The following is a 22,868-nucleotide window of genomic DNA, read 5'->3' as shown; positions in this document are numbered from 1 at the left end:
AGAAATAAGGGGTAGGGAATATGTCTCCACAAAATGGAAAAACCATCAAAGAGGTTTTTGGGTTTTTTTTTCTATTCCATTACCTTGTGGGCAATTGTTATGGTGTGTAACTGTCCCATGGCTCAAGGTTAGAGCAGGGATTTCTCTCTTTCTTCCATCCCTACTATGTAATTCAAATATCCTGTACACTCCTTCATCTGGAATGCTTCTGGGATCCAGCTAAGCAAGATTGTTCTGGGGTTTCCAAAGCTCAGAGAAAACTATGCCAGCCAGCAAGGTGAAGGATGTGGGAGAGAAGCCTCCTCAATCCTACTCCATTCAGAATCTCTCTCCCCAGCAAGGACGACCCTGAGACGTTGCTATCCCTTCCAGACACAATTACAAAGTTAGAAGGCAGAGGCTGAGAATATACCCAAGACCGTCCAACAGGCTTCTCAGATCACAGCCTCCTCAGGGACTCCAAGAACGAAAAGCTGGTTCTGCCAGACATAGAACAGCCAAGAGGACGGTCAAGGAAGACAAGAAGAAAACATGCTGCTTGTTTCAACATTAGTACCTGACATGTAGCCAAAGCTTCATGAAGAGAAGTAGTAGAAGATTTCAAGAATATGTCCGCAATGAAAATTGGCAGACAGAAAGAACTATAGTGATAATGAACATAGAATATGGTGCCAGGCCAACCTGGTCACAACCTACTCTGCCTGTTACTTACAATATAACTTGTGGCATTTACCTAAACTCTGTGAGGCTCTGTGCATTATTATGATTCATAAAATAATGTTTATAGTATGCTATGCATATAGCCAACACCCAATGAGTGATAGCTACCAATAACAAGATCAATATAAAACAATGATTTTTAGAAGATAGCTGTTTTGTCCACAAGCCATAAAATGTTATCCTTGCCAAATGAAGATTTGTTGTTATCATTTATTCTGCCCAATGTGCCAAAATAGGATATCTTGCTTCACTGATCAAGCATTTATTAAAGCAAATTAGATGGATGTGGTGGGGCATGTCTGTAGTCCTAAGCTACTTGGGCAGCTGGGGCTGGAGGATCACTTGAGCCCAAGAGTTTAAGGCTGCAGTGAGTTATGATTGTGACACTGCACTCCAGCCTGAGTGACAGAGCAAGACCTCTAAATAGTGAACAAAGGAATGAATATTTTTAAATGCCAGTCTGAAAATTTTTTATCTAAGGCAATTAAAATACCAGTCATTGAAATCAAACAACTGAACACTAACTGATGATATAGCATCTCTTAACAGTTCACATTTTCTATGTAGCAGCAACCAAGCAACTTTTCTCTGCTACCCTAGTTTTCTTCTACCTTTCCTAAGCCATGGAATTTTTCCCATAGTCTCCAACTTTACACCTACTGCTTCTATCTTTATGGCTTTGTCCTCTTTCATTGCCTAATAAGGCTAGATGGCACTTTGATTCCTTGCAGCCTAACACATGACACTTTAATTTTGAGGATAGAGAATAGTTAATATAAAGTATTCCTATAATTTATTAGGCACAGTATACAGTATTGTATACTGTGTTCACTTAAAAAGAGGACTACAAGTACTAAATATAACCCAAAAAGTGCTGTATAAAGATGCTCATTGAATTCATAAATCTTTTCTTACGCAGCCAGATCATCATAAAATGTATTCGTGATGTGCAAACAGAAGAGTATCTCCTATGTCTAGTCAGTGGTTTTCCCAATCTGTGCCAGCCGTTAAAAAAAATGTCTGCACTAAAAACAATCAACAAAAATAAATGTTCCTCATTAGCAAATAGTTCTTTGTTTTTCAGTAATTGATGCTACCAAAATGACAGGTTAAGATCCTTGAATTTTTCAGTCCTTACATTTTAGTAAACACATCAAATAGGTGGTTTAACTTAGAGGGCTATTCCACCAATTAGACTGAGTTACCCAAAATAATAAAAAATAATGCAAATTGAATTATTTTTATATGCTTAGGAAAGGGCCATGCTCATCCTAAAACTAAATTCTCCCTTTTAAGCGGAGGATAATACAATCACTAGCTTACAAAACTTACAAAGGGCCAAACTGAATTATTTTTATATAGAGGAAAAGGGCCATGCTCATCCTAAAACTAAATTCTCCCTTTTAAGAGGAGGATAATATAGTTACCAGCTTACAAAACTTGTTAGAAGATTTGAAATGATCTAAAGACGTCCTCCAAGACCATTCAGAAAAGGGACACTATTTATTTGAAAAATTACTCAGTCATCCTTTACTTTAAAAGTTACATCACAGGCTCTATGTATTGGCCTGCACAAGATTCCCTTATATGCCCAATGCAACAAAAACAATGCAGCTTCGGCTGCTGCTATTATAATTGGCTCTTTACTTTTTCTGCCCAGTTAGCACGTCTTCCCATGAAAGATATTGAACCTACTTGAAGTTGTCTAAAATCCTTTAGGAAAATACGAGTTCTGGTGGAAGCAACCTGCCAATAATATTGAGCAAGCTAAATAAAGAAAAAGGGCTAAGCAAGGCTGGCCCGTATCCAAGCACTGAACGCATTGTCGATGTGGCAAGGCAACATCAGTTCAAAAGATCATCTCCTCAGTTGCAGAAAAACGAGGTTCAAAGTGAATGTTCCAAGGAAGCTAATTTCATGTTTGTGTTTAATCTCCATATTAAAGAAACATCAGACAAGTGGTATTTAGAGGAACTTTATGGCTAAATCCAAGTTCTGGGACTGAAACTATGTTTACCTTTTGGGAGAATAGCCATTTGGGAGGATGAACAATAAATACAGAAACATTTTTACAAAGGATATGAGATTTCTCTACACTTTGTACTCTCAGAGGAAGAAAATAAGAGTATTCTGTTTCCTCACATAATATACTAGCCAAATTCATCAGCCACTGGAGATTATTCTATTCGATATATGTTTCTTTTGGGATTGCCTGGCTCTCTCTCCCTCCTGGAATTCCAAATGTGCCAGGCTGCAGCATATTCTTCTCATCAAAGTATAAAACATTCCTGGACAGGTAAAATAGTCTCTGTCACATGTCTTTTACCTTAGATGTTTGTATTTCCTATGTAATTTTAATGTATCTATAAGTCAAAAGCATCTACTGGAAGCAAAAAGTGGACCTGTGGTTTGCTGATATTTTGTGGTGTTGGATTTGGGGACTGTTATTGGATGCCTAAAAATTTTACAACTTCAAGGTGGCTTGCATGCCATCTGAATCTTACTAAACTGCCATTGGCCACCATAGGGCTAGATTTTGATGCAGAAAATTTTGACACTAACAACAAACTGACTTTTACTGAAACAGGCATTCACATTGAAATAATGGGGATTGCACCAGAAAAAGTTATTGAGCAAACCTTTTTAATACATACAGTTACTTGAGTTAATTAAGCCCACCCAATATCCTGCTTTCTAGTCTCTAGGTCTACCCACCTACCAGGTCTAGCCAACTTCAAAAGCCTGGTCTAATGGCCATTCCCAGGGTGTAAGCCAAGAGTAGGCCCTGCTGGGTATGACTCAGTAGGAAGCTATTACTATAGCAGCATATAATATATTCATATACAAGCGGAGAAAAAAGAACAGATTTTGTTTAATGATTTTCCTCAAGATTTTAGAAAGAGGGCAAAAAGTGAATACAATTTTTATTTAGCCATACAGGAAATAGAAACATTTACCCTAAAACCAAAGAAAGAAAAGCAGAAAGTAGAACCTAGCCCTTTATACCTTATCCTTTTCCTCAAAGAATTGAGACATTTTACAGATAAGAGTAGAGAAGACTGTGGAGGAAATTTTTAATGAAGTGACAAGTTGTAAGAGGAATAAAGAATATAATTCAACCCACATAGCCACTGTGGCTAAGCACCATGCTTCTTCCTAACTGAATTAAAGGAGGTAGAGGATAGTCAAGTAATTCTCAGTATCAGTGAATAGGAAATATACTAGTACTTCAGTGGAAGCAAATATTTCCCTGCCACTAATCTTTAAGAAAATTTTATGTGAGACTTCTTGTGAATACTCTAATTGAAGTGATAGAGAAGTTTTCTAATAACATCCTCAAGGCAAATATGATGATAGATAGATTTTATAGGTATATCAATCATGGTTCTCCAGAGAAATAAATCCAATGGAAGATATACTTCAAGGAATTGGCTTATGCCATTGTGGAGTCAAAATTTGCAAGGCAGTACTGCAGCCTGGAAACTCAAGTAAGAGTTGATGATGCAGCTGTGAGTCTGAAATTTGTAAGGCAGACCAGAAGGCTGGAAACTCAGGCAGAATTTCTGTGTTATAGTCTTGGGGAAGATTTCCTTCTTCTCCAGGAAACCTCAGTTTTTTGCTTTTAAGTCCTTCAACTGATTGAAAGAGGCCTACCCACATTATCCTGAGTAATCGCCTTTAACTTACATTCAACTTATTGTAAATGTTAATCACATCTACAAAATACCTTCACAGAAACATCTACACTAGTATTTGACCAAACAACTGAGCCTAGCCAAGCTGACACATAGAATTAACTCTATCACAATAGGCCTATACAGCTTCTAACAGCATCTCATAAAATTTGAGGGCAGATGAGCAGAAAGCAGTTTCATGAGAAGTCAAGGTAATTTGAGCTGCCACCATAAAGGATTGCTTAAATAAATTATAATATATTTATGTCATGAAATACTATGAAATCTGTAAATGGCATGATCTCAAGTAATGTTTAATAACGTAAGAAAGCATTTCTGATTTATTAATAAGTAAAAGAAACAGAATTCCTAAGTATATATAACATGAGCATAATCTCTATCATTATCAAATAAGTTACTAATACATAGAATTAAGAAAGAAAATCTCAGAACTGAGTGGTTTTTATTTTATGTGTTTAATAATTTGTATAAATTATTTTTATAATTTAAAAATATTCTTTTTGTAAATCATCAGTTTGAGATTATAAAATTTAAGATCATAATCCTGACTCTTGCTGAACAGCACATTTAACTCAGCCATCAGAGCCTAGGTTTCCTACAAGTGTTCCTAGATCTAGACTCGACATGAATAAATAGTAGCATTAAACAATAGCCTTAATGTTCTTTACCATATATCATCTCCAAAATTTTTTAGTTTTAGTTGTTTTCAAACCTGGAGTTACCCACCACAGTAAAGGAAATTGCCAATATTTTTCTGAGGAAATGTCTGGTCTTGAGTAGGCCTCCAAGAGGCACTTTGATCCTTCAGCTACTGACTGGGATTCAGCAAGGCCACTCAGCCAGGTTGTGGCATATCCAGGTCTAGGATAAATAAGCACTCCTTGCTATGCTCTCCAGGCTCTTCCTGGGGAAGGGGTAAGTGGATGACCTTCTCCCTTTCCACAGATCTGCTATCCTTCCTCCCATGTGGTGCTTCATGGTGTGAGGATCTTTTTAGGTACAGATTCCTCCCTTACGGAAGGCCAACCTCCCAGGAAGGCATGTTACCCAAGGATAAGGGTTTACATTTACTCCCTGTCCAGACCCTGGCACAGATGGAGACAGGCAACCTCCACTGGAGCTAAGGCCTTTTGCTGATGTTTTTTTTTTGATTCACAGGACTCTAGGGACTCCACAGCAAAGTCTCCCAGAAGTAACTTTGGCAAGTGATAGCACACCATAAATTACCCATCCATTTGGATTGATTTGAGCCTTTCCACAAAGCACACTCACTCTCAAAATGTCTTCCCCACTGATATGCCACATTGGCTGAAATTCTCATCAAGATTCACTCATTTGGGTGAAGATACTCTCTCCGGGACAACCATGTTAAAATGCAAATATTCGACTCACAAGGGACAGCATACTAATTTATCAGAATCGTCTGTACTTTGGAGATGCAAAAGTAGGAAATGGATAGGTCCCCAAAAATGACCAAGACTTTAGAGCTCCATTTATGTGCATCCCTGGCAGATCCATTTAAACAAGCCCTATGCCAATGATAGAGTTCTCATTAGTTCTCCTGTGATAAAGAGTGACTTTAAAAGGATAAATATTATTTTCCTCCCCCAAAAGCTCCAGCAACTCTGGAAAGATATCACCAGGGTTCACAATTTTATCCTTGCAGGAAGTAAGTTTCACCTAGATTTAACACCTTGGAAATACTGCAGCTCGTCTGTTCTTTTGGACAGCCAGCTAGTGTTGCATCTTTTTCAAGCAGTGAGATGTGTGCCTCCTGCCATTTTAAAATGTTCTGTACTGGCTGCCAGGAATCCCAGAGAAGACAGGAAGGGCACCCTCGAGCAGTGAAGCTCCACTGTCTCCAAAGACTGACAAAGAGGCAACTCAGTGAGTTTTCTAGACTCAATGACTACCCACTGCATTTCAAAATGTTCTGGGTAAAGGCAGGTTCTACCATATGCCCTCCAGGTTTGACTGTTTTTACACTGTGGAAGAGACCTAATTTTGCCATGAATAGAAACCATCTTCAGAAAAGGTCAAGTGAACTGGATTTCTTAACATAAGATCATGCCAGGAATGAAAGCAGTTATTGTCTGTCTTCAAGACTCCAGGGGCACCATCTCAATCTTCTTAAAAACTGAGCTGCTTGAGGCCAAAGGAAAACCAAAGTACATTTCCAGTGGTACAAGATGATCATGATACCTACAAGGATGGTTCTAGGTAAAGAATAATATTCTAGCCATCCCTTTTATCAAATGAAGTAGTATATACATAAAAAATAGGTAAGAAATGGGTGCTGTAATTGTCTAAGAGCTTTAACCTTAGTCAAAAGTCATACTGTCCAAACATTAGATATGGCTATTGTGAGAGAAGAATTTTGCTACCATTATCTTTAACTAAGAGAATTGCTTTGGGACAATCCTTGGGCTTTTCCCTCAGCTCCTTTTTTTTTTTTTTTTTTTTCAGGGGGTGGGTAATGAAGTCTGCTATAATCTGGGTGTTTGTCTCTTCCAAATCTCATGTTGAAATCTGATCCCCAATGTTGAAGGAGGGGCTTAATGAGAGGCATTTGTGTCAGGGGGCAGATCCCTCACCAATAGCTCAGTGCCATCCTCAGAGTAATGAGTGAGTTCTTGTTTTATGAGTTGCCAAAACAGCCTACTGTTAAAAAGAGGCTGACACCTCCTTCCTGTCTATCTTTCTTCTTCTTTCTTGCCATGTGATCTCTGCTCACACAGGTTCACACTCCCCTTCCACCATTAGTGGAGGCAGCCTGGGGATGTCACCAGAATCAGATGCTGGCATTATGTTTCTTGTGCAGCCTGCAGAACTGTGAGCCAAATAAACCTCTTCTTTAGAACTTATCCAGTCTTAGGGATTCCTTTATAGCAACATGTGTTAGTCTGTTTCACATGGCTATAAAGCAAACCTGAGACTGGGTAATTTATTTTAAAAAGAAGTTTATTTGCCTTATGGTTCTGCAGGCTATATAAGCATGTCACTGCCATCTGCTCAGCTTCCTGTGATGCCTCAGGAATCTTTTAGTCATGGCAGAAGTTGAAGAGGGAGCCAGTGTGTCACGTGGTGAGAGAGGAAGCAAGGGAGATCCAGGCTCTTTTAAACAGTTAGCTCTTGTGTTAACTACTGTGGGGAGGGCACCAAGCCATTCATGAGGGATATGCCCCATGACCCAAATGCCTCCCCCAGGCCCCACCTACAACACTGAGGATGACATTTCAACATGAGATTTGGAGGGGACAAATATCCAAATCATATTATAATGCAAAACAGACTAAGACAAAGCGCTACTACTCAACTATATCATCATTAGAGATATTCAAAATATGTAAAGGGTAAACAGAGAGGATTCAAGCAAAAGGCTTGTATTAGTCCATTCTCACACTGCTATGAAGAAATATCTGGGACTGGGTAATTTATAAAGGAAAGAGGTTTAATTGACTCACAGTCCTGCATGGCTGGGTAGGCCTCAGGAAACCTACAATCACGGTGGAAAGCAAAGGAGAAGCAGGCACCTTATTCACAGAGTAGAAGGACAGAGTGACTGCAAGCAGAGGAAATGCCAGACACTTATAAAACCATCAGATCTCATGAGACTCACTCATTGTCATGAAAACAGCATGGGAGAAACTATCCCCATGATCCAATTATCACTACCTGGGTTCACCCTTGACATATGGGGATTAGGGGGATTACAATTCAAAGTGAGATTGGGTGGAGACACAGCCAAACCATATCACTCTGCCCTGGTGCCTCCAATAACTCATGTCCTCACATTTCAAAACACAATCATGCCCTTCCCAATAGTACCCCAAAGTCTTAACTCATTTCAGCATTAACTCAAAAGTCCACAGTCCAAAGTCTCATCTGAGACAAGGCAAGTCCCTTCCACCTAACCCTATAAAATCAAAAGCAAGTTGGTTACTTCTAAGACACAATTGGATAAATGTTCCCTTTCCAAATGAGAGAAATTGGCCAAAACAAAGGGGCTACAGGCCCCATGCAAGTCTGAAATCAGGTGGGGCAGTCAGTCATTAAATATTAAAAGCTCCAAAATAATCTCCTTTGACTCTATGTCTCACATCCAGGTCACACTGATACAAGAGGTGGGTTCCCATGGTCTTGGGTATCTCTTCCCCTGGGGCTTTGCAGGGTACATCTCCCTCCAGGCTGCTTTCACAGGGTGATGTTGAGTGTCTGCAGCTTTTCCAGGTGCACAGTGCAAACTGTTGGTGGATCTACCATTCTGTCATCTGAAGGATGGTGGCCCTCTTCTCACAGTTCCATTTGGCAGAGCCCCAGTGGGAACTCCATGTGGAGGCTCCAACCCCACATTTCCCTTTTGCACTGCCCTACCAGAAGTTCTCCACGAGTGCTCCATCCCTGAAGCAACCTTAGGCCTGGACATCCAGGCATTTCCATGCATACTCTGAAATCTACACAGAGGTTCTCAAACCTCAATTCTTGACTTCTGTGCACCCACAGGCCCAACACCATGTGTCAGCTGTTAAACTTGGGCCTGTACCTACTGAGGCAAGAGCCTGAGCTATATGTTGGCCACTGGTAGCCCTGACTGGGATGCAGGGGACCAAGTCCTGAGACTGCACAAAGCAGCAAGCCCCTGGGCCTAGCCCACAAAACCATTTTGTCTTTCTAGGCATCCAGGCCTGTGATGGGAAGGGTTGAAATAAAGACCTCTGACATGCCCTAGAGACATTTTCCTCATCATCTTGAAGAGTAACATTTGACTTCTCATTACTTATGCAAATTTCTGCAGCTGGCTTGAATTTCTTCTCAGAAAATTGATTTTCCTTTTCTATCCCATTGTCAGGCTGCAAATTTTCTAAACTTTTATGCTCTCCACCCCTTTTAAACATAGATTCCAATTCTAAACCATCTCTTTGTGAGTGCATAAAACTGAATGCTTTCAAGAGCACCCAAGTCACTTCTTGAATGCTTTGCTGCTTAGATTTATTCCACCAGATACTCTAAATCATCTCTCTCAATTTCAAAGTTCCACAGATCTCTAGAACAGGGGTAAAATGCCACAAGTCTCTTTGCTAAAACATAGCAAGAGTCACCTTTGCTCCAGTTCCCAATAAGTTCCTCATCTTCATCTGAGACATCCTCAGCCTGGACTTCATTGTCCACATCACCATCAGCATTTTGGTCTAAAGCCATTCAGCAAGTCTCTAGGGAGTTCCAAATTTAACACATGGACACAAGGAGGGGAACAACACACAGTGGGGCCTGTCAGGGGGTGGGGAGGGTAGGGTAGGGATAGCAGGGGGTAGGCAGATTGGAGAGGGCTAACATTAGGAGAAATACCATACCTAATGTAGACAACGGGGGGATAAATGCAGCAAACCACCATGGCACATGTATACCTATGTAACAAACCTGCACATTCTGCTCAGGTACCCCAGAACTCAAAGTATATTTTTTTAAAAATTAGCTATAGAGAGAGAAAAAAAAGAAGTTTTGAACTTTCCCACATTTTCCTGTCTTCTTCTGAGTCCTCCAAACTGTTTCAACCTCTGCTGGTTATCCAGCTACAAAGTTGTGTCCACATTTTTGGGTATCTTTATAGCAGCACCCCATTCCTGATACCAATTTACTGTATTAGTCCATTCTCACTTTGCTATAAAGAAATGCCAGAGACTGGGTAATTTATAAATGAAAGAGGTTTAATTGACTCACAGTTCTGCATGACTGGGGAGGACTCAGGAAGTATACAATCATGGTGGAAAGCAAAAGAGAACCACGCACCTTCTTCACAGGGCAGCAGGATGAAGTGAGTGCACGCAGAGGAAATTTCAGACACTTATGAAACCATCAGATCTCAAGGGACTCACTCATTGTCATGAGAACAGTATGGGGGAAACTGCCCCCATGATCCAATTACCTCCACCTAGTCTCTCCCTTGATACATGGGAATTATGGGGATTACAATTCAAGGTGAGACTTGGGTGAGGACACAGAGCCAAACCATATCAAGGATCAAAAAAGATGATATCCTTTCAGAACACAAAGTTTTATGATTGCAAGCCAAAGGAAAGTGCTCAGCTGGAATGTGGTGAAGATGAAAAACATCACTTCTTAATCAGTAAGCTGAAGAAGTCCTGGGTTATAGTCTGTGAAATTGTTACATATATATATGTCTTATTCTAGTTTCCTGGCACATAGTTCCTAAAACCCTTGGAATCTCTGAAGTCAAAAGTATCATTTGGTATGCTAATGAGAAGACTAGTGTTTGGGGCTCTGGGATGGCCCAGGATGGGAGCTGGTTAACAGAGGAACCAACCTTGTGATTAGAGAATTGGAATTTTCAGTTCTACCTCAGGGGCTGCAGGATGAATTTATCACTAATGGCCAATGATTTAATCATTGGCCTACATAATGAAGCCTCCATGAAAAAAAAAAAGAGAGTTTGCAGGTAGCTGAACACATGGAGAGTGACAAGACTGGAGAAGGTATGGAAGCTTTCTGCTGCTTCCTCCTTACATTGCTCTATACATCTCTTCCACTGGGCTGTAGCCTTTTATTATAAGTTAGAGACAGTAAGTAAAACACTTTCCTGAGTTCTGTGGGCCACTCTAGCAAATGACTGAACCTAAGGAGGGAGTTGTGGGACTTTCAATGGAAGCACAGGTTAACAACAACCTAGACTTTCAGTTGACATCTGAAGTGGGGGCAGTCTTGTGAGACTGAGCCCTTAACCTGTGACATCTGTGCTAACTTCAGTTAGTGACAGAATTAAATTGAATTGTAGGACAACCAGTCCGTGTTGGAAAATTGCTTCGTGTGGGAAAAAGCCATACATCTGGTGTCAAAAGTGAAAAGTGAAGTATTGAGAGTAGTGAGAAGAGAGAAAGTAGGAGAAAACAGTTTCTTTCTTCTATGTTAACATAGTCCAAAAACGTGATTTTTGAGAAAATTATGCAAAAACTCCATATCCTAGCTTTCTCAATTCTAAACAGAAGGTTTGCTTTCCTAATCAATTTGACTTTTGTGAAGACTAATCTTAATTCTTAATAAACTCTTAGGGTTGCTTAGAGATAAGCACTATATAAAGACATTGCACACATGACATTTCTAAGTATACTTAGGACCCTGTGTATTTTGCCACATCACATCTAGACATTCTGTGAATTTGTGACCATTGTGAACTTGTTATGAGCTTGTTACCACACGGTCACCTCTATCAACCTTTCTTCTTGTCCTATTAATCATCCATCGTCTTCTTTCCTAAAGTCACCATATGCAGCCTCCTTCAGAGGCATATTCCATCAAGGTTTTTATTGTAGCCATGCTGAACATTCAGTTATTTTAAATAATTTAGATACATAATTATACATATATTATAGTTTTGCTCCAGAATAAATGAGATTTAAATCTCTTTCTTTGTTTCCCAAATAAGAGTTTAAAAGCTAGATGGTCTTTTTGAGGCTCACCAACACATCATGGGTTACTTATTTTTGTCTCACAAAATAAAACTTTGGCATCAGTCCTCTGGACATGCCACACAAAGCCACAGTTGGTGGATAACCCCTGCATGACAGATAGTGAAAGGGCATGTTCTTCCCTACCCAAGGGAGCACAGTATTATCCTGCCTAATTGGCTGCAATGTTTGGATCTCACTAGAAGAACTTGTCGGTGCTATACATAGCAAAGAATGTATTTCTGATAATATTTCAGTTAGGTTTGGACAAAGGCCAGGAGTCTCTGGCAGACTGAAACCACTTTACCAACACTTCACTTTTAGCAAGAAGACTCATGATAAGGAAACATAAATAAGACATCTGGGTCACATACCCCCACTTCCTCTCCCACTCCTCTACCTCTTTTCAAGGGTGAAGAAATGTTCCCCAACAATTAGTCATGCCTTGTTTTCTACCTTAGTCTCTCTCCTGATACTTTTCACTAAGAAAGTTTGCTTCAAGGGCTTTAGAAATGCAAGGTCAATTTTTAGAATTTTCTTTAAAAATTGGAATACCAGCAAAACTTTATCTGATTTAACCCAACAAATCCCTCCCTAACATAAAAGTGTCTTTTTTAAAAGAAAATTTTAAAATTAACTCCAGATGGATTAAAGACTTAAACATAAGACCTAATACCATAAAAACCCTAGAAGAAAACCTAGGCAAAACCATTCAGGACATAGGCATAGGCAAGGACTTAATGACTAAAACACCAAAAGCATTGGCAACAAAAGCCAAAATAGACAAATGGGATCTAATTAAACTCCAGAGCTTCTGTACAGCAAAAGAAACAATCATTAGAGTGAACCAGCAACCAACAGAATGGGAAAAAATTGTTGCAATCTACCCATCTGACAATGGGCTAATATCCAGAATCTACAAAGAACTAAAAGAGATTTACAAGAAAAAAACAACCCCATTCAAAAGTGAGTGAAGGATATGAACAGACACTTCTCAAAAGAAGATATATATGAGGCCAACAAACATGGAAAAATGCTCATCATTACTGGTCATTGGAGAAATGCAAATCAAAGACACATTGAGATACCATCTCACACCAGTTAGAATGGCCATCAAGAAAAAATCTGTAGACAACAGATGCTGGAGAGGATGTGGGGAAATAGGAACACTTTTACACTGTTGGTGGGAGTGTAAATTAGTTCACTAATTGTGGAAGAAAGTGTGGTGATTCCTCAAGGATCTAGAAATAGAAATTCCATTTGACCCAGCAATACTATTACTGGGTATAAACCCAAAATATTATAAACCACTCTACTATGAACACACATGCACATATATGTTCATTGTGGCACTGTTTACAGTAGCAAAGACCTGGAACCAGCCCAAATGCCCATCAATGATAGACTGGACAAGGAAAATGTGGCCCATATACACCATGGAATACTATGCAGCCATAAAAAACTATGAATTCATGTCCTCTGTAGGGACATGGATGAACCTGGAAACCATCATTCTCAGCAAACTGACACAAGAACAGAAAATCAAACACCACATGTTCTCACTCATAGGCAGGTGTTGAACAATGAGAACACATGGACACAGAGAGAGGAGCAACACACACTGGGGTTTGTTGCGGGGGGCTAGTAGGGGAGGACAGCAGGAGGTGGGGAGGTTGGGGAGGGATAACATGGGGAGAAATGCCAGATATAGGTGACGGGGGATGGAGGCAGCAAACCACCTTGCCATGTGTGTACCTTTGCAACAACCCTGCATGATCTGCACATGTACCCCAGAACCTAAAGTACAATTTTAAAAAAAGAGAAAGAAAAGAAAATACTTTACTGTCCAGGCACAGTGGCTCATGCCTGTAATCCCAGTATTTTGAGGCCGAGGCAGGTGGATCGCCTGAGGTCAGGAGTTCAAGACCAGCCTGGCCAACATAGTGAAACTCCGTCTCTACTAAAAATACAAAAAATTAGCTGGGTGATGCATGCCTCTAATCCCAGCTACTCGGGATGCTGAAGCAGGAGAATCGCTTGAACCTGGGAGACGGAGGTTGCAGTGAGCCGAGGTCATGCCATTGCACTCCAGCCTGGGCAACAAGAGTGAAACTCCATCTCAAAAAAAAAAAAAGATACTTTATTAATGAAATTAAAGCCTGCATAATGTAAATAGCAATGCTTGATTTAAAAGTTTCCAGATAAATGAATAAAAATCAAATTTTTATGTGTTGTTTTGTTTTGTTCCTTAATATGCTCAAATTTGGGATTTGTCAAAGCTAACAAGAGACAAATGCACCTAACTTTGGGCCTGGTTTGAAATTCTACTTTAGCCATTAGTAAGTGGAGAGCCATGAGTCATTATGAATAATAGACTCAGAGAGAATCAGAACTAGACATTACATAAGATGACATCTTAACAACTCTCTTACTCTAGGGATGGAGATGTTAAGTATCTTAGAAGCAATCCTGCAAGGGAGAAACAGGCTCTGGAGCCAAATGCTCCTTTGGGTATTCACTAGACATACATGACCATGAGCAAAATGCAGAACCTCTGTAAGCCTCAGCCTCCTCAGCAGCAGGATGGGCTGGTCATCATGCACATCCCATATAGGTCATAAGGAATGAATAAATTAATAAACATAAAACACGAAGCCTGGTACAGAATAGAAGCCAAATAAATATTAGATTCCCCTATTACTATAAGAGGCAGTGTCGAAGGAAAAATCAGAATAAGGGAACAAAGTCAATAGGCTTTTTTCTGATTATCTTCCTCCAAGAATTGGCTATGAGTGGAATAATGAGAACGTTATTCAAAACATATAGTCCAGAAAACTATGTAGTGTAATATTAAAATTTTGATGTAAAATTGAGCTTCACCACATATTAAAGATAACAGGTCTAGCGGCTAAAAGCAAGGACTCTTGAGTTAGACAACCTGGATTCAAATCCCATCTCTCCCACTTTCTAGCAATGTAACCTTAAGCAAGTTGCCTAACATCTCTGTGCCTCATTTATCTCCTCTGTAAAAGGGGATACTCATAGTACCTATTTTATGAGGTTGCTGTGAAAATGAATCAAGTTAATATTTGGAAAGCATCTAGCACAGTGTCTATGCCAGTGTTGTAAAATATTAGCTATTATTGTTATATTACAGGGCTATCTTGTACACCATCCAAGATATTTTTGTATGGAAGTACCCAAAGAAACATGTACTACTAATTTTACTTCTAACACTATGCCTAATCATTGACTCTGATGATGGGATTATACTGAGGTACCAGCATAAGATCCATTGCTCAAATTCTATTCTTAAAAATAATCAGTAGTAGATATTTTTGTACACTGGAGCTTTTAAAAATGCCTAATTCTGACAAGCACTAGATTACTCAAATATAATAGTGTGGAAACAGAATTTGACTCACCCATATCTTTGGAGTCAGTGATAATCAATTTCTCTCCTGTCTCTGAGACAATATTGATAGACTGTATAGCAGAGATAACTTTCTATTTACTGGAACATGATCACCCTTTTTGGTTTTGTTATTGTAAAATTACAGCATTTTTAGATCTTGAAGGGAGTGATAACCTAACCCAATCATTTTGTAGATGAAGAGACCTGGTTTTAGAAAAGTAAAGTAGCTGGTCAACAAGCAGCTGGTGAATAATAAAAACCGTGGAGGGTAGTTAGCCTTCCATCTCTTGTCATCAGAGAGAGTTCCAGCTTCACACTATCAATCTGATTAACAGGATCCATATTTTAAAAATAAGTAGCTTAAATAGTAGCAATATTTCATCCAGTTGAACTTCAAATTATTTCAGATCAAAGTAATGTATCTTTTCGGATATCAGACTCTTGCTGAAAAATTTATGTACTTTAAAATTCCCGTTACAGAGAACATAAGCAGTACATTGAATTTGATCAGCCAATGAAATGTTAATCTCAAGGGTAAATGTTTTATCTTTCAGGGCACAGGATAACTAAATAACAAGCAATTTACTAAATTCCATCCTGGTCCTGAAATCATCTGTCTCTGTCATATGGATGAGTAGCTTACTCTCACTCCCTGCAAGGTCACTCTTATAAGGTAGAGGCTCACCTGAAGATAGTCATCACAATACAACACCTATGCATTCACCATGATTCGGATATACAAACCATTGCTTTCTTTTTTTTAACCTAAGGTTCAGAGTTGAGTGAATTATATCTCTTAGTTCACGGTACATCATCATCCAATTTCACAAGGCATATATCATGTTTTATTAACTTTATGCTTTTCCCTTTTCTCATCCTAACTCCTACTGTCCACTCACATCTCCCCTTCCCCCAACCACTGCCAGGCATCCACTTTAATGTTTATAAATGCAACTGTATTTAGGTATTGTGATTGCTTATTTTAGGTGTCAGCTTGACTGGATTAAGGAATATTCAGACAGGTAATAAAGTATTATTTCTAGACATGTCTGTGAGGTTTTCCATAAGAGACTGATATTTGAATCAGTGGACTAAGGAAGATCTATCAATGTCGCTTTATGTACATCCAGATAATTAATTCTGAATGGTACAAAGATTATATATATATATATTAATATACTATGTAGATATATTGAAATTTATGTACCATTAATAGCTTTCTTTCATCTCAAATGCCCTGCAAGATGAAACATTATATATATATTAGATAGATAGATAGATTAGATAGACAGTGTATGTGTGTATGTGTGTGTGTGTATCCCACAATTAACTAATCCTTTCCACCAGTGATGGACACTTAATTTCTTCCAACTTTCTGCCTTCTCAAGTAGAGCACCAATAAATATACTAATACATGTTCCTTATAGTCTTATATCAGAGTGGCTCTAGGGTATACACCCAGGAGTGGGAATCCTGGGTGTCTGTGTACATGACCTGATATCTCTAAGGACTCCCAGATAACTCCTCATGTACATGTCCTGATAATTCTAAGGACTGCCAGATAACTCCCCATAGTTGCTGTACTAGCTCAGACTACCATTAACAGTGCAAGAGCATTTCCCAACTTCCTCACCAAAAGTTGGTATTATCTGACTTTAGAGTGTTATCGGCCCTATTCTAGCTCACCAGTTCTCTGAAATGTTTGAACCTCCTCTCTCTTGTTCAGGAGGATTTCTAGATTCTATGCATGCTTTGCACAGGTCCTGGGCAACTAGAAATGCTAACTTAGAACCATCTATGCAGATTCTTCCAAAAAAAACTGCTCTAATGTTTCCATTTGATGTAGAGTCATGTGGCCTCTTAGGCTTTCATTCTCATTTTCAGAAGAGATGGGAATTCCAAGTTCTCCTAAAACATTTCTGGATGTTTCTACTCACACTATGGGAATTTTCATCACAATGCACGGAGTCAGTATATTAGTGCTGAGTTCTTTCCCTTCTACCTCCCTTCCTCTCTTCTTTTCTTCCTCCATTTTTCTCCTTCCCCTTTGCCACCTAGAATTTGAAGTTTTTTCACTCCTCCCTTTTGATTGACAAGACCTATCTCCCTTCTTTATCCTTCCCCCTCTGTGAGGTGGCATTCCTCCTGTTTTCCCCTAGGGCAATAACAAAGGAAAGGTGAGAGGTTAGGGGCAGACTGAATTACAAGGGTAAAGTATACTAGAAAATACTGTCTGCATGTACTTACCATTTCACATTTTATTAGTTTGTTCTCACACTGCTATACAGAAATACCTGAGACTAGGTAATGTATAAAGAAATGAGGTTTAATTGGTTCACAGTTCTGCAGGCTGTACTGGAAGCATAACACCTTCTGCTTCTGGTGATACCTCAGGAAACTTAGAATCATGCTGGAAAGTAAAGAGGAAGCAGGTACATCTTATACGGCCCAAGCAAGAACAAGAGAAAGAGCAAAAGGGGAGGTGCTGCATACTTTTAAACTAGATCTCATGAGAATTCACTCACTATCATGAGAACACCACCAGGAGATGGTGCTAAACCGTTCATAAAGGACTACCCCCATGATCCAATCACCTCTCACATGCACCACTTCCAACATTGGGGATTACATGTCACATGAGATTTGGTGAGGACATAGATTGAAATCATATTATATATAAATAACACTTTAACCATCCCAAAGCATGTTTACGTATCATTTGACTCTCTCAAAAACCTAAATTGAGAAGTTGTTGCCATTTGTAGATAAAAACAGAAGCCAAGACTAAGAAAAATGAAATAATTTTGTGCAGTAATAAGATAGCCCATAGATAACCTATTTTAGAAGAATGTACATGTCTTTTACAACTTTCCTCACAAGGATATCAGGAATCCTTTTTAGAATAGCAAAATGTCCCCATTTTCTCCTTTGTAGATTTGGTCATCTGAGCTAAAAGAAGATTCTGGCAGAAAAATGAAGGCTATTTTGTCTCTGCTTTGAAGCAGTAACTTGTGGTTGCTTTTAAGCATTTGCAAAAACCTGAGTTCTTATTCCATCACTGGCAATTCTCTTAAAACTAAACTATAATTAATTATTACACTAACGTTAGCAACCAGTTAGCTATTCATTTTTCAGTCTACATTGTGCTTATTAAATTATATCTCACTTTGACACAGATTATGGATTTGATTAGTTATATGGGGCAATAATTTTAAACGTATAATTCTCTCGATGTAGACTTATATACACAATTTAATCAAGTAATTGTGCCTATTTCTCAGTAATTTAAGCTTCAAATTTTTGCTTTTTTAAAATATGAAAAGTAGCATTCTTTTTCTATCTATTTCTATAACCAAAAAACAAAAGGTTAAATTCATTTACAGAACACTTTTCTCTTTCCCAAGTGAGCATTTTCTGCTAGATGATCAACAAAGACCATCTCTGCTTGAAGGGCAGTGATTTGGGTTAGTGAAAAGAGACAGACCTTGTTATGAACCCTGTCTCTCTACAACCTACCAGTTGTGTGGCTGTTAGGCAAGCTATTTGATATGGTTTGGCTGTGTCCCCACCCAAATCTCATCTTGAATTGTAGCTCCCATAATTCCCACATGTCATGGGAGGAACCAGGTAGGAGGGACCAAGTGGGAGGTAATCCCATGGGGGCAGGTCTTTCCTGTGCTGTTCTCATGATAGTGAATAAGTCTCATGAGATCTGATGGTTTTATAAGGGGAGGTTACCCTACACAAGCTCTCTTGCCTGCCACCATGTAAGATGTGGCTTTGTTTCTCCTTCACCTTCCATCATGATTGTGAGACCTCCCCAGCCATGTTAAACTGTGAATCCATTAAACCTCTTTTTCTTTATAAATTACCCAGTCTTGAGTATGTCTTTATTAGCAGAATGAGGATGAACTAATACACTATTTAATTCCCAAACCTCAGTTTTCACTCTATAATATGAGCATAATACCTATGCTTAAGGCCTAATGTGAGGAATAAATAAAGTTATGTATAAATAATGCCTGGCATCCACAAAGCACTAAAAATGCTAGTTTTATTTTTTATTTTTCTCTTAGAAAAATAAACATAGATTTATCATAAGCAACACTAGTTGTACCCCAGAAAATCTGCAGTAAAAATACTGCAGAGATAGAAGTACTTCACCTTTGGACTGAATGACAGACTCAGGTATTTGCATGCCTGGTTGTCCTAACATGTGGCTTAGTTTTGCCCTTTGTACACAATAGCAATCTCACATGCTGGATAAAAATGCATCACTAAACAAATGTAAACTCTACATAAACCTAAAGCATAAGTGATTAATACAACAGCAAATTAATTCTTTCAATCAAATAAAAATATATCTGGAGCAAAGTCTCATTCCTTTCTGGGTATTTCTTGCATGCACAAAATACCCTTTTAAGTCAAAGAGAGTGCCTCATATGGATGTCTTATAGAATCAGATACCTAAGGAGTGAAGAATTATGAGATTAAATACTAGACTTGTGTGTGTTTTGTTTTGTTTTAAGGAATTAGCAGGTATTTTATGCATACATTGTTTCTTACAGGGCTGAGAACTGGGTTTTACAGTTACCCTAAAGAGAAAAATCCAAAGACTTCTCATAAGTATTATGCACCCCCCCACACTTTATCTGCAGGTGGTTTTCTTCAACACGGCCTTATTTTATTCAAGCATATTAAACTTTTTTAGAATTGCTTTTGTCCATAACTTATATAACACATACTCTTAGAAAAAAAAAAAATCCTACATTGAGTAGACAAAAAAGTAGCACCTCACTTCCAAGAAAATAGGAGTAGATGAATCCAGGTTAGTAATTAACAAAAATAAAAGCTTCTCTCAACAGCTGTTCACACCCCTGCCCTGTTCTAGACAGCACAGGCAGAATAGACCCAGGAGGAAAGATAAAACAGTTTAGGCTGGATTTAAAATACTGTGCAGCCACATTTAAGGCTTTTTCTCTCTCCAACCAAAAAGCAGTTGGCAGGAAAGAGAAACAAACCCAATATATACAGTCAAGCACAAATGTATTTATTGAGTGTCCTTAGAACATTCCACTAAGCCCCTGGGAAGCCCCATTAAAGCATGACGAGCCATAAAGCCTATGCTCAGAGCACTATTAGTTTTCTCCACTGGGCTCTAAGTTTTCAGCTTCTCAGCTCTGGGTAGGTGGGTGAGCAGCTTACTACAAACCTGCCTTGCATAACCTATAGATTTCTAACCAAATCCAGGCTAGGCTATACTATAGCTACATGACAACATATTAGTTTAAACCTAATGAACAGGGCTTTCCTTTTATATATGGCCCAAATGTTTCTCAATTTAGGTCCAGGAGATTGCTGAGTATATAACAAAATGTAGAGAGTGGGCAGAAAACAAAGGTCAGAATCCAAAATGAATATTAGGCCAGGGTGGCAAGGTGTCTGGAAGACATACATCAGTAGAATAAAGGAGTGACATGGATGAGAAGGAAGAGATGAAAGGATTGTCCTAGTGATTATACCTGAGAAAAGAAATCTTCTTTCAAATAAGAGTTTTCAAATGTATTACTTTCAAGGCCAAAAAGAAAGAAAATTATCCCAATAGCTATAATTTATCACTGTCATGTGACAAGTGCTGTTCTAAGATGCATTACATATATTAATGTACTTTGTCCCCACAACAATCTTGCGAGAGAAGAATTATTATCATCATACCCCTTCTACGGATGAGGAAACTGAGGCACAGAGAGGTGAAAGTCACAAAGCTAGAAAATAGCAGAACCAGCTAAAGACTCAGTTGTGCTCAGAGCCCACTTTCTTGATGACTTCACACACTGACTTTCAATAAGCAAAGCTAGGGGCCTACAATTCTTGGCTTAGCCCATGTATTAATAACACATGCCTAGGTCTGGGTCTCTTGGTTACCCAAGGAAGTAAGGACCCCAGGGTAGCATGGTGGTCTTCCCTAACCTCTCAGCTTCTGAACATCACCCCATCAGCACACACAGGAGGAAACAAACTCTCTTTCAGGCCAGGGAGGGTATAAGGTATGGTTTATGAAAAGGTCCTATTTGGTCCTTTCTGTTTGACCCACTATTAAGCCTCCATAAAGCTTCGTAGTGAAAGAAAAGCTTCCTTAATGAGAAATTCCCCATGAGGGCAAACCTGTCATTCTCTCAGGCCAGATTGTCATGGAAACTTTTATGAAGAGGAGCCCAACACTCAAGTCTTCAGGCAGCAAAAGAATCCATGCAGTTGTTCCATTGTAAAACTACACCAATTTATTCATTGCAACAAGTGAGGCAATGGCACAAGTTTCTTTTACTGATGAACAGAATTAAAACATAATGAGAGGAACGCAGTCAGAGTTTAATTTGTCCAACCTCATGCCACTCAGCTAGCCTACATCCTGCAGTCTTCCAACAGCCCAAATAATGCATTTGAAAAATAGGAATCATTGGACCAGACTTATAAAATAATTTTCAATTGGGAAAAAATGCATTGCTCTTCAAAATAACACTCAAACATCTTAGTATAAATAATAATAGTCTTATATTCTATAACAGTCAGCAGACTATAGCACTTGTACCAAATCTGGTTTGCAACTCAAAGCTAAACATGGTTTTTGCATTTTTACATGGTTTTAAAAAACAACCAAAAAAAGAATGAGATATTAAGACATGTTAAAATTCTATGAAATGTAATACATAATTCATGTAACACATAATGTTTTATTGGAACACAGACACGCTCATTCATTTACTTACTGTCTCCGGCTGCTTGCACGCTACTAAGACTCACAGTTGAAAATATTTACTATCTGGCTCTTTACAGAAAAAGTTTGTGGACCCTTTCTAAAATGATAAATGATAAACATATTGCCCTGACAAATTTCTCACTGATGAATTGTGGAACTGTAGTTTTTAATTGTTAGAAAACAGTACAGCATTTCGTGACTTATCTCAGTAATTAATTTCTAAAAACCAATTCTAAATACACATTGCAGCTTATTACTCATTCTAATGATAAGTTGCAAGTCCTTAATTGTTCCAAGGGGTGTGTTTTCTCTTACACTAAAATGATGTATGACTGATACAAACCAGGACATTTCTTCAAACGCCTAAGTGAAACAAAGCAGAAAACATCCCATGCACATGAATATTCACTTGGCAGGAACATTTTGCTTCTTAGCTTGAAACCAAAACAATTAAAGCCAGTAAAGACAGAGCACGTGGACTTCTGTTCCTGCCTCTTGTTTATTCCAGAATTCTTAATCCAAGGAAATTTTTTGTGCAGCTTTTCATTAAGCATTTCAAAAGGAAAACAGGGTACTGGAATTCTTTTGAAAATGTATGGTTTGTTGTTATTTATGACTACCCTTTGACAGTGACTAAGCCGTCTATTTATATTTCTCTTTTAAAAAGGGGACGTCCGGTGGCTCAAGCCTGTAATCCCAGCACTTTGGGAGGCCGAGGCGGGTGGATCACGAGGTCAAGAGATCGAGACCATCCTGGTCAATATGGTGAAACCCCATCTCTACTAAAAATACAAAAAATTAGCTGGGCATGGTGGTGCGTG

The 22,868-nt window shown here is 38.8% G+C and overlaps 1 protein-coding gene across 19 annotated transcripts in view; it reads right to left on the bottom strand.

Annotated features, from left to right (window-relative positions):
- Positions 1-22,868, bottom strand: part of MTERF1 (mitochondrial transcription termination factor 1) — a 477,890-nt gene that overhangs the window by 239,940 nt on the left and 215,082 nt on the right. The gene's annotated exons all lie outside the window — the stretch shown is intronic.

The sequence above is a fragment of the Cebus imitator genome, unplaced genomic scaffold, assembly GCF_001604975.1.
Source record: "Cebus imitator isolate Cc_AM_T3 unplaced genomic scaffold, Cebus_imitator-1.0 Scaffold98, whole genome shotgun sequence".
In the NCBI taxonomy this organism is placed as follows: domain Eukaryota; kingdom Metazoa; phylum Chordata; class Mammalia; order Primates; family Cebidae; genus Cebus; species Cebus imitator.
Note: the sequence above shows the minus strand (reverse complement) of the source record. Positions and strands in the feature narration are given on the sequence as shown.